General features: G+C 37.8%; 1 long non-coding RNA gene across 1 annotated transcript; it reads right to left on the bottom strand.

The window, feature by feature from the left end:
- Positions 1–8,947: 8,947 nt before the first annotated feature.
- On the bottom strand, positions 8,948–10,106 carry LOC311001394. The gene is made up of 3 exons (XR_014596169.1): positions 9,718–10,106; positions 9,379–9,501; positions 8,948–9,224 (listed from the first exon to the last, which is right to left on the bottom strand). It is a non-coding gene; the product is annotated as an uncharacterized lncRNA (long non-coding RNA).
- Between the last annotated feature and the right edge of the window lie 1,511 nt (positions 10,107–11,617).

Genomic DNA, 11,617 nt, shown 5'->3' with positions numbered 1-11,617 from the left:
GTCTTAGCTGCAATATCGGTGTTCAGATACAACAACCTGCACTTTGGTCAGATGTAATAAAGGGGTGTTCCCGCTTTTTTATTGCAGCTTTTGCATGAATGTAGTTTAGATATTTGAATGCAAGGCTTTTAATGAAATATAATTACATGTGCAGTACTTTGTACAGTAGCTTCCCTCTGTTCTTTTTAATTTACATTTAGCCAGGTTTGTAACAAAAAAGGGTTACAAGGAATTGTTTGGTGAGGTTTCCTTGTACTGGTTGTGACCTCTGTCCTCTGATCTGTAGCTGTTGAAGGTCAACAACATCAAGCTTTTTAATGGTGAATGGTGACGGATCTACGTACATTAGTATGATGAAAAATAGAAATATACTAAATACATAATATTTTTTGATTGCAAAATTGCTGTCAGCCACCTCCTTTACACGTTTCATCCTTCTGTAAAAAAACTGAAAGACACAACATGCCCAAAGTTCAAACACATTATAAATCCTCCATTTGCCCGAATTTCAACGTGGTGCACACCAGGGGGCAGTGTAAGACTACATTCATCTCTACAGATGGAGATGATACAGGCAAGAAGCAAGGATACGTTATCCCTCAGAAACCTGCTGCATGATCAACTCTTAACAGGTTGTTTCCTAATGTTCATTTCCATCAGTACAGAAAGCTCAGTACAAAACAATAACCTAGTCATGGTATTTGTATGCACTGGTCCTAGGTTGCTTCGGTTACAAAAATAAACATCACACCGAACTGCTGAAACAAGGTGACAAACATGTTTTCTAAGGGCATGACATACAGTAGATGACTTACTGTATATTTTCTGATAGATTAAGGAATTATATTTAACTTACAACACAACACTGATTTCTACAAAGTTGGTAGACTCCAGACTTCACATAACAGCATCATGATGAGCATCCATAACGTTTTCAAGTCTGATGAACCCCACTCTACACGTGTTTCCTCTATGGAGCTGGAGAATCTCCAGTGATCTGACTGGCTGTGTTAAAACAAAGTGATGGTGATTACCTCTCTGTTACATAGGTGCACATTGATTTCTCCTAGATGAGATTATTAAAATGTGGCAAATTCACTCTCTTTCAGATATTATTTGACATGTTCCCTGTTATGTCCTCACCATGCTATGGATTGCTGCTGCCACTTTAACCGTGACTCTTGTTACTACATCTGTATAAGAAACACAAAGGTACAACATCTCTCATGTTTTAAATTAAATGTAAAAATGGTTGGCAATGTTTTGCATGACAGAAACATAGCTTAATGACTATTGGATGGATTCATATTACATTTGGTACAGTCAAATATGTTCAGTTCATTCTTTTATTATAAATCTACATATTTTTAAACAGTGTGAAAACTCAGCAGACATTTACAATACTGAAATCAAATCAGCATGTCAGAATCACATCAATCACCGTGAGAAGTATAGAGATTTAAATACACAAGTATAAATTAAACAGAATTTAAACTGACTGTTATACCAAATAACATTAACATTCATTGAAAATGCAACGTACCTGTCACATGCAGTAAACCGATGTCCCCACTTACTGTACTGCATGGTTTGTACTTTGACCCCTCCCCCCTCCCCTTTTGATCAAATCCTCTGTGCGACATGGAAGTCATAGTTCAAGATAGATAAAATCATTGAATCATTTACAGAATCTTGGAATTTTATAATATTCATTATAACAGTGGCTCGGTGCTGTTTAATCACAGGCCAGTTTCACCGCCATACAACAGGAAATCAACAACTGCTTTGTCAGGCAACAGGGTTAACATGTAGTATTGCAAAAAAACAAACAAACATTTTCATTGAAAACAGTATAAAATGTGACTTAAGTCATGTTTAAAGGGATAGTTCAACATTTTGGCAAATTGGCCAGTTTGGCAAATTTCCCTCTACAACAACTCTGTGTGGTAACGTTGTGTTATTATCTCATAGCGTGGTGAATGTGCAGCTCACAACTTGTCCACCAGAGCGTTGTGGAGTTGTTGGATTGTGTATTTGATGAGTTTGATGAGGGAAACCAAGAAATCCCATGAGCCTCCGTAGCGTAGGTAGGTAACGAACCTACTGCTATGACTATAGGGGTTATGTTTCTTGTAAAGAAGTTCCCTTTTTCTTCTAATTAATTTTTCACATCTCCATCTGAAAATCTTTGCTCCTCCTCCTTGTAAATAGAGTCTCAATCGGCTCCATAAATTCCTCAGTGTTCAGTAGCTGTCTCCTGATGTCTTTTTTAGTCTGGTCAAGTTTCCACTGGATTTGTAACAAATTTTCCTTTTTTCTTAATAACTCCTCTGGTTTGTCATAGTTCTTCTCTCTCTCTGTTATTTCCTGCTCCACTGACTGAAGGTCCTGTTTGTTCTTTTCCTTGTCAGCCTCCACCTCCTCCAACTCTTCTTTTAGTTGGTTCCTCTGGTTCTCCAGCTTAGCTTTCACCTCCATAAGCGTTGTAACCACATCTTCTTTCTGTTTGTCTTTCAGCTCAGCTTTCTCACCTTGGGGAAAAAACAATGAAAATTTGAAAACAACTTTTGCAACATCACAAAATGCACCAGTGGTAAGTTCTTAGGTAACTTTTCTATGAAATACTAGTTTTTATCATGTCAAGTAAGTAATTATATTATATTATTTTTAAAAGTATTGACTTACGTTTCCCTTTATATATGGTATGAGCAACCATAATAACACCGATAACACTAAGAGCAGGGTCAATGAAGCAACATGCCCAACACATGTGATGATACAGTGTGGAAATGAGAGCAGCCACATCAGCTGAAATCAAAACAGAGCAGCAGAAAAATCAGTATCATTAAGTTTTAAAATAATTATCCTAATAATGATCCTAAATTAAGATTTATGCTTTAGTTATGTAGCTTGTTGCAGTAAATGCACCTTGGTCAGACATTTGTAAACTTTCTCTTCAAAATGTATGTTTTACAAGCAATGCATTTCAGTCAGACATTTTCAATGATAGAACCACTACACATACCTCTACACATGTGTATAAGAACAAGGAGAAAAACAGTGTCATAGGAGAGCGATCCATTGGAGGTTGGCGACAGCAGTTTAAATGACAGTTCCTCCTTTGAGTTCAACTTTATGTAGGCCTAAAAATATTAATAATTTCAGCAAGAGTGAGAGAGAAAGGGTTAAATGGATAAAGAAAGGTTTAAGTAACACGGTATAGTAATACATGGTTGTATGTGTATTAACAAGTGAACTTGAGAAATTTTTTTCCATAACATAAAATAAATCAATAATTAATTTATTACCCTTGCATGTTGTGACTTGTTACGCTCTGTCATGTTCACCGGTGACTGTATGAGAATAGACAAAGACAAAGATGGACGAAGGTTTAAATAACACAGTGTAGTAATAAATAGTTACATGTGCATTAACAAGTGAACTTTTTCCATCACTAGCAAAAAGTGGAAAATAACAGTTGATCAATCAATAAATAATTAATTACCCTCTCGTGCTCTGTCTTGTTACCATCTGTCATGTCCACTGGTGACTGTATGCCATCATGAATCTGAACTGATTTCTCATTTTGGCCAACAACTGAGCATAAAAAACAAAAAATTACCTTAAAACAGTGTGAAGTAAAAGAAAAAAGTAAAATACATCTGGAAGGTGATCACAAGGTTTCAACAACAATCATGTAATGGCACTTGATGCTGAAAATTCTCATTGTCACCATAACCACAAATAGAAGAGTCTTACATTCCCATGACAGGAGAGCAAGGACAACTGTAACTACCTTTGAGACATCACGCATACACATGATGATTCAAGTAGACGTGGGTGAGACAAAATAAGCTGAAATTATAAAACAAAAACATGGCATTCAAGATCACTTAATATTAGCTCTCACAGAAAAGCATTAACATAGTAATACAGTTGTGATAATAGAAGAATCATGTTTGATTTGTCATCCTGAAATCAAACAACTCACTCCTGCTAAGTTAAAAAAAAACAATCATGCATTCATATATATCACACACACATGTTTTGAATATTATTATTAAATAGAAAACAGTTGTATGATCAAATACAGTGAATAAAAGCTCATACCTGGTTGTTGTAACAAAGTCACAGCGTCTTAGCAGTAATATCGGTGTTCAGATATAATAACCTGTACTTTGGTCACTCAGATATAATAAAAGGGTGTGTGTTGTTTTTCTCGCCTTTTTATTGCAGCTTTTGCATGAATGTAGTTTAGATATTTGACTGCAAGGCTTTTAATTAAATTAAAGCAGAAGTAAGTGGTCCGGTCGTTTTCGCTAATGCTGCGTTCCAGGCAGGCTTTTGAAATCGTAAATTACAGCTTCAAGTCACAACTTATGACTTTGTAGCGTTCCAGGCAACCCACTCGTGTTTTTCCGACCTGTTTTACCGGTGAAAGTCACTATAACGGCCACTCTAACTTCCGACCGGTGAACTCGTACCAGATCGAACTGGTACCACTTCACGGTCGGAAAAATACGAGTTTCCTTGAACGCACCATAACAGTCCTCGTCGCTATGTCACCACATTCACGGCGTTCCTTGGCTGCACACACAGCCCTGCATGCCGTTCTCTCTCCTCATTGGATAAAAACTGTAGGATACAAGAAAAGTTTTCTCTTCGGCTCAGAGCAGAGCAGAGGGACTGAGAGACCCGTGTTTCAGTCCAAACACTCTATGTAAGTGATTGCTGTCGGAAGATATAACTATTTAAGACTTATATTAACACAAATATATCACTTACTTCTGCTTTAAATAACATGTAGGCCTACAGTAGCTTCCTTATGTTCTCTTTAATTTACATTTAGCCCAGGTTTGTAACAAAAAAGAGTTACAAGGAATTGCATGGTGAGGTTTCCTTGTACTTACAGGGTTGTGACCTCTGTCCACTGATCTGTAGCTGGTGAAGGTCAAAAACATCAAGCTTTTAATGGTGAATGGTGATGGATCTACATTAGTTTGCTGCAAAATAGAAATATACTAAATAAAATTTTTTTTTGGGGGGGGGGGGATTGCTGTCAGCCACCTCCTTTACATGTTTAATCCTTTTGTCAAAAAACTGAAAGATTTTCTGATCTCTTAGAAAACACACAACATGCCCAAACACATTATAAATCCTACATTTGCCTGAATTTCAACATGGTGCACAAACACCAGGGGGCAGAGTAGGACTACTTTCATCTGGACATGGAGATGATACAGACAAAGAGCAGGGACATATAATCCCTCAGAAACCTGCTGCATGATCAACTCTTAACAGGTTGCTTCCTAATGTGCATTCCATCAGTACAGAAAGCTCAGTACAAAACAATAACCTAGTCATGGTATTTGTATTGTCATCAACATGACCGTCTCTGGTACGTTGACACCATAAAAAAGTTGCTAATTATTTAAATAGAGACACACTAAAAACCTTAAACGTTGTCATGGGAAATGCTAATTACTGCTACTTATATTACTAACCTGTTGACATTTGTCATGCTGATTACAAGCATCAATATGTTTTGTTATTTTTTATTTAATACAAATGGTCCCTTCATAGACATTCATTAAATGTACATTGTCATGGGCTATGTTCCATTTGGCTTAAACATTCCCAAGAAACTCCAAGGCACAGCTGTTTCACTTCCATGAAGTTTACTGGGAATTTTGTGAAACTGTAATACAGTACAATAGGATGTCTATATTAATAATCAACCCAAGCACACAGTATAAATAATACAGCTCAGCTACCATAGCTCTGTAGCTCATACGATAAAACATAAAGAAGCTAGTAAAAACAACCATCAGCAACAAACATAAAGATGACCTGGCCAAGCATAAAGCTAATTAGCGTCTTAGCCATCTCAATGTTTTTATAGAATCAAAAATAAGTGACAACTTAATGTTACATGATGTGAAATACTCACAGATGTTGCCTTAGCAAAAAGGGAGAAAAACTCTTGACTCAGAAGCTGACAACTGAAAGAGCTCACACATGACCGTAGCTGATCACAGAATGGGAATTTTTTTCAAATTTCTGTTTCCCAGCATGCACTGGTCCTAGGTTGCTTCGGTTACAAAATAAACATCACACTGAACTGCTGAAACAAGGTGACAAACATGTTTTCTAAGGGCATAACATACAGTAGATGACTTACTGTATATTTTCTGATAGATTAAGGAATTATATTTAATTTACAACACAACGCTGATTTCTACAAAGTTGGTAGACTCCAGACTTCACATAACAGCATCATGATGACCGTCCATAACGTTTTTAAGTCTGATGAACCCCACTCTACACGTGTTTCCTCTATGGAGCTGGAGAATCTCCTGTGATCTGACTGGCTGTGTTAAAACAAAGTGATGGTGATTACCTCTCTGTTACATAGGTGCACATTGATTTCTCCTAGATGAGATTATTAAAATGTGTCAAATTCACTCTCTTTTAAATATTAATTGACATGTTCCCCGTTATGTCCGACTCCTCACCATGCTGTGGATTGCTGCTGCCGTGACTCTTGTTACTACATCTGTATAAGAAACACAAAGGTACAACAACTCTCATGTTTTAAATTAAATGTAAAAATGGTTGGCAATGTTTTGCATGACAGAAACATAGCTTAATGACTATTGGATGGATTCATATTACATTTGGTACAGTCAAATATGTTCAGTTCATTCTTTTATTATAAATCTACATATTTTTATACAGTGTGAAAACTCAGCAGACATTTACAATACTGAAATTCAAATCAGCATGTCAGAATCACACAAATTCACCCTGAGAAGTATAGAGATTTAAATACACAAGTATAAATTAAACAGAATTTAAACTGACTGTTATACCAAATAACATTAACATTCATTGAAAATGCAACGTACCTGTCACATGCAGTAAACCGATGTCTCCACTTACTAAACTGCATGGTTTGTACTTTGACCCCCCCCCCCCCCCCCCCCCCCCCCCCCCCTTGATCAAATCCTCCCTCTGTGCGACATGGAAGTGATAGTTCAAGATAGATAAAATCATTAAATCATTTACAGAATCTTGGACTTTTATAATATTCAGTTGAACAGTGGCTCGGTACTGTTTAATCACAGGCCAGTTTCACCGCCATACAACAGGAAATAAACATCTGCTTTGTCAGGCAACAGGGTTAACACGTAGTATTGCAAAAAAAACATTTTCATTGAAAACAGTATAAAATGTGACTTAAAGGGACAACGAGGAGTTTCTATTCGGTTATAAAAAAAAGTCTCACGTTAATGTGGATGAATCTCCGCTACCCATACTTGTTAATGAGCCCATTTTCGATAAATATATCGATCTGTCTCTATCGTTATTTTGTTATTATTAGTGGTGGCGGAAATGCTGGTCGAGCCGACCAGCGTTTCCTTCGTGGCGAGTTATGAGAATAACGCCGCAGAATCGCCGTTTATGGTCGGAACTACGGTGGTATGTGAACCTCTTTGAACCTTTGACTTTAATTATTGATGAATGAAAACATGAGTCCGTCTTGTGCCGGTCAAAGAAATGTACGGTGCGCGCGGAGGCTCATAAATGTAGTGTGAAAACGCTTCGCTTTTCCAAAACTCCTCGTTGTCCCTTTAAGTCATGTTTAAAGGGATAGTTCAACATTTTGGCAAATAGGTCAGTTTGGCAAATTTACCTCTAAAACAACTCTGTCTGGTAACATTCTGTTATTATCTCATAGCGTGGGGAATGTGCAGGCCACAACTTGTCCACCAGAGGGTTTTGGAGTTGTTGGATTGTTTATTTGATGAGTTTGATGAGGAAAACCAAGAAATCCCATTAGCCTCCGTAGCGTAGCTATAAGCAGCTCACAGCTCTGCTCCGCCGTTCTAAAAGTAGCTTGCACCGACAATTAAAGGTAACAAACCTACTGCTATGACTATAGGGATTATGTTTCTTGTAAAGGAGTTCCTCTTTTCTTCCAATTAATTTTTCACATATCCGTCAGCCAATCTTTGCTCCTCCTCCTTGTAAATAGCAGGGATGCAAACGGGTCAGGACCAAAAAAGAGAAGAATTTCCCCTGGGGGGGGTTCTCACCATTAACAAATAAGTACATTACAATATCACGGAAAAGTCAATTTCCAGTAGTTCAACCCCAACCAAGTATTGAGTGCATATAGATGGACATAGTTTTCAGAAGGCCAACATTTCTATATTAAAAATGCTTTAAAAAAAAAACATCCTTTGCAATATTTCCATTTTGGAGATAGCCTACTGATTTTTAGGTCTTCACTTAATGTTAGTCATAATTATTACTATTAAAATAAACTGAATAAATAAAGGCATGGGATGTTTCATTCAGTGTGTGATGGACATGTAGGCCTATAATGTGTTAGTTTCACTTTTTGAATTGAACACATTCTACATCACGGAGACGACGTCTTGGGGCTTCCTTCACGACACGGGGCAGAGCTCCGTGGGAAACACCTGCCTGACACAGCAACATAGGGAACCGTTCATGTCCGCGGAGCTGTGCACGGGGGAAAAACGGTGTCGCCGTCGCACCGACTGCACGCGGATACGCGCCGCTTTAATGAGCGTGCATGTCGCGCGTCTACTTTGGAGGTAGGCTGTTATCAGTATAATCAGAGACAACCATGAATGAGTTTGCCTCAGTTTCACCTGATTGTCACTGTCAGCCTGTTAGAAAAACATTTTACTGACCCCAGCTGAGACGCTGAGACCCCCCCCCCCCCCCCCCCCCCCAAAAAAAAAAAGAAAAAAAAAAAACTCTTCAGATCTGAACGATTCACACAAGTCACCTAATTGGTCATGAAAAAAGCAAGTTTCGCTTTTCGGCGCGCTGTTTGCATCCCTGAAATAGAGTCTCAATCGGCTCCATCAGTTTCTCAGTGTTCAGTAGCTGTCTCCTCGGGCCTTTTTCAGTCTGGTCAAGTTTCCACTGGGTTTGTGACAAATTTTCCTTTTTTCTTAATAACTCCTCTGGTTTGTTAAAGTTCTTCTCTCTCTCTGTTATTTCCTGCTCCACTGACTGAAGGTCCTGTTTGTTCTTTTCCTTGTCAGCCTCCACCACCTTCAACTGTTTTTTTAGTTGGTTCCTCTGGTTCTCCAGTTCAGCTTTCACCTCCATCAGTGTTGTAACCACATCTTCTTTCTGTTTGTCTTTCAGCATGTTATTCTTCACCAGCTCAGCTTTCTCACCTTGGGGAAAAAAACAATGAGAATTTGAAAACAGCAACTGCAACATGACAAAATGCACCAGTGTATTTTCTAGCTGAGAGATGGAATACTAGTTTTTATCATGTCAAATGCACCCACCCATGAGTAACAATTTATGTTTTAAGTATTGACTTACGTTTCCCTTGAAATATGGTACGAGCAACCATAATAACACAGATAACACTAAGAGCAGGGTCAATGAAGCTCCATGCCCAACACATGTGATGATACAGTGTGGAAATGGGAGCAGCCACATCAGCTGAAATCAAAACAGAGCAGCAGAAAAATCTGTATCATTAAGTTTTAAAATACCCCTCCTAAATTAAGATCATGCTTTAGTTATGTAGCTTGTTGCAGTAAATGCACCTTGGTCAGACATTTGTAAACTTTCTCTACAAAATGTATGTTTTACACTGGGGTGATACAGGCATGGATTTCAGTCAGACATTTTCAATGATAGAACCACTACACATACCTCCACACATGTGTATAAGAATAAGGAAGAAAACAGTGTCATAGGAGAGCGATCCACTGGAAGTCGACATCGTCAGTTTCAATGACAGCTCTTCCATTGGGTTCAACCTTATGTTAGCCTAAAAATATTAAATACATTTCAGCAAGAGTGAGAGAGACAGAAAGGATTAAATGGATGAAGAAAGGTTTATGTAACACAGTATAGTAATAAATGGTTATATGTGTATTAACAAGTGAACCTGAGATCATTTTTTCCATAACTAGCAAAAATAGGAAAATAACAGTTGATGAATCAATAAATAATCAATTACCCTCTCATGCTGTGGCTTGTTACCATCTGTCATGTCCACTGGTGACTGTATGACGTCATGAATCTGAATTGAGTTCTCATTTAGGCCAACAACTGAGCATAAAAAAACCAAAAAATTACCTTAAAACATTGTAGAGTACAAACGAATAAGTAAAATACATCTTGAAGGTGATTAAAAGGTTTTGAACAACAACTATGTAATGGTGCTTGATGCTGAAAATTGCCATTGTGACCATAACCACAAAGAGTAGAGACTTACATGTCCATATCAGGAGAGCAAAGATAACCGTAAGTAACACCAAGACGTTACGCATAAACATGATGATTCAAGTAGATGTGGGTGAGACAAAATAAGCTGAAATTATTAAACAAAAACAACATGACATTCAAGAACACTTCATATGGCTCTTACAGAAAACCAATAACATAACAATACAGTTGTGATAGTAGTTTAAGCATGCATTCATATATTTAAAAAAAATTCTGAATATTAGGATTGAATAGTGAAGAATCGAACTTTTGCATGAATGTAGGTTAGATATTTGACTGTAAGGCTTTCAATTAAATCAAATGGCATTGTGCAGTAGTTTCCCTCTGTTCGTGTTTTATTCACTTTTAGCACAGATAAAAAAAAACTAAAAAATATATATGATAAATACTAAATACACAATATTTTGTGAAATACAAAGCTGTCAACCATCTCATTTTCAAGTTTTGTCCTTATGTAAAAAGATTTTCTGATTTTTATAAAACACACAACATCCCCAAAGTTCAAATCAGTATGACTGTTAAAGGACTCATCGACCTACTAACACATTGCAGATCCTTCATTTGCCTGAAGGTCAACGTGGTGTACAGACACCAGGGGGCAGAGTAGGGCTACTTTCTGCTCTACAGATGACGATGATACAGACAAAGAGCTGGGACATGTAATCCCTCAGAAACCTGCTGCATGGTCAACTCTTTACAGGTTGCTTTCTAATGTTCATTTCCATCAGTACAGAAAGCTCAGTACAAAACAACAACCTAGTCATGGTATTTCTACTGGCATCTTTGACAAAACATCAAATCTACACGGGATTAAAATGTTTTTGGTCAAAATCAACTCATCACAGTCAGCTGCTGCTCTCCCTCAGTGGCCTAAACAGTTATGACCTAGCAGAGCAGAAGCAGAGTGACAGTCTTTGTCAGTCTTTTTCTCTTACTCACTACAAGCACACCACAACATTGTTTTCTTCTCTTGCGGAAAACAAAGAAAGAAGTGAAGTAGCATACGGTGACCTGTTCTATTCTACTTTGCCTCATGTGTCTCGACTTCTCACCCGCAGCAGCTTCAACACCAGAAATAATTCAAACAGGAAGAGGAGGTTACAACCTATTTTACGTCTCAGGCTGCTCTTCAGCCTCTAATGCTCAGTCCGCAGCAAGACACCATGGAGGTGACAGCTCTCTACATCAGACTGTGTGAGTACTGAGGCCAACAAGCTTTATGTTTTTGTTATTTTAACTAGCCGACATGAGTCAGACGTGCAGCTCTTTTTCATTTTCCTCTCCAGTGATGTTGATGATGTTGGTCCTGGTGGCTGCAGAG

Source organism: Trachurus trachurus, assembly GCF_905171665.1.
Source record: "Trachurus trachurus genome assembly, chromosome: 18".
Classification (NCBI taxonomy): domain Eukaryota; kingdom Metazoa; phylum Chordata; class Actinopteri; order Carangiformes; family Carangidae; genus Trachurus; species Trachurus trachurus.
The sequence above is the reverse complement of the archived record's forward strand: the minus strand, read 5'-3'. Positions and strand labels throughout refer to the sequence as shown.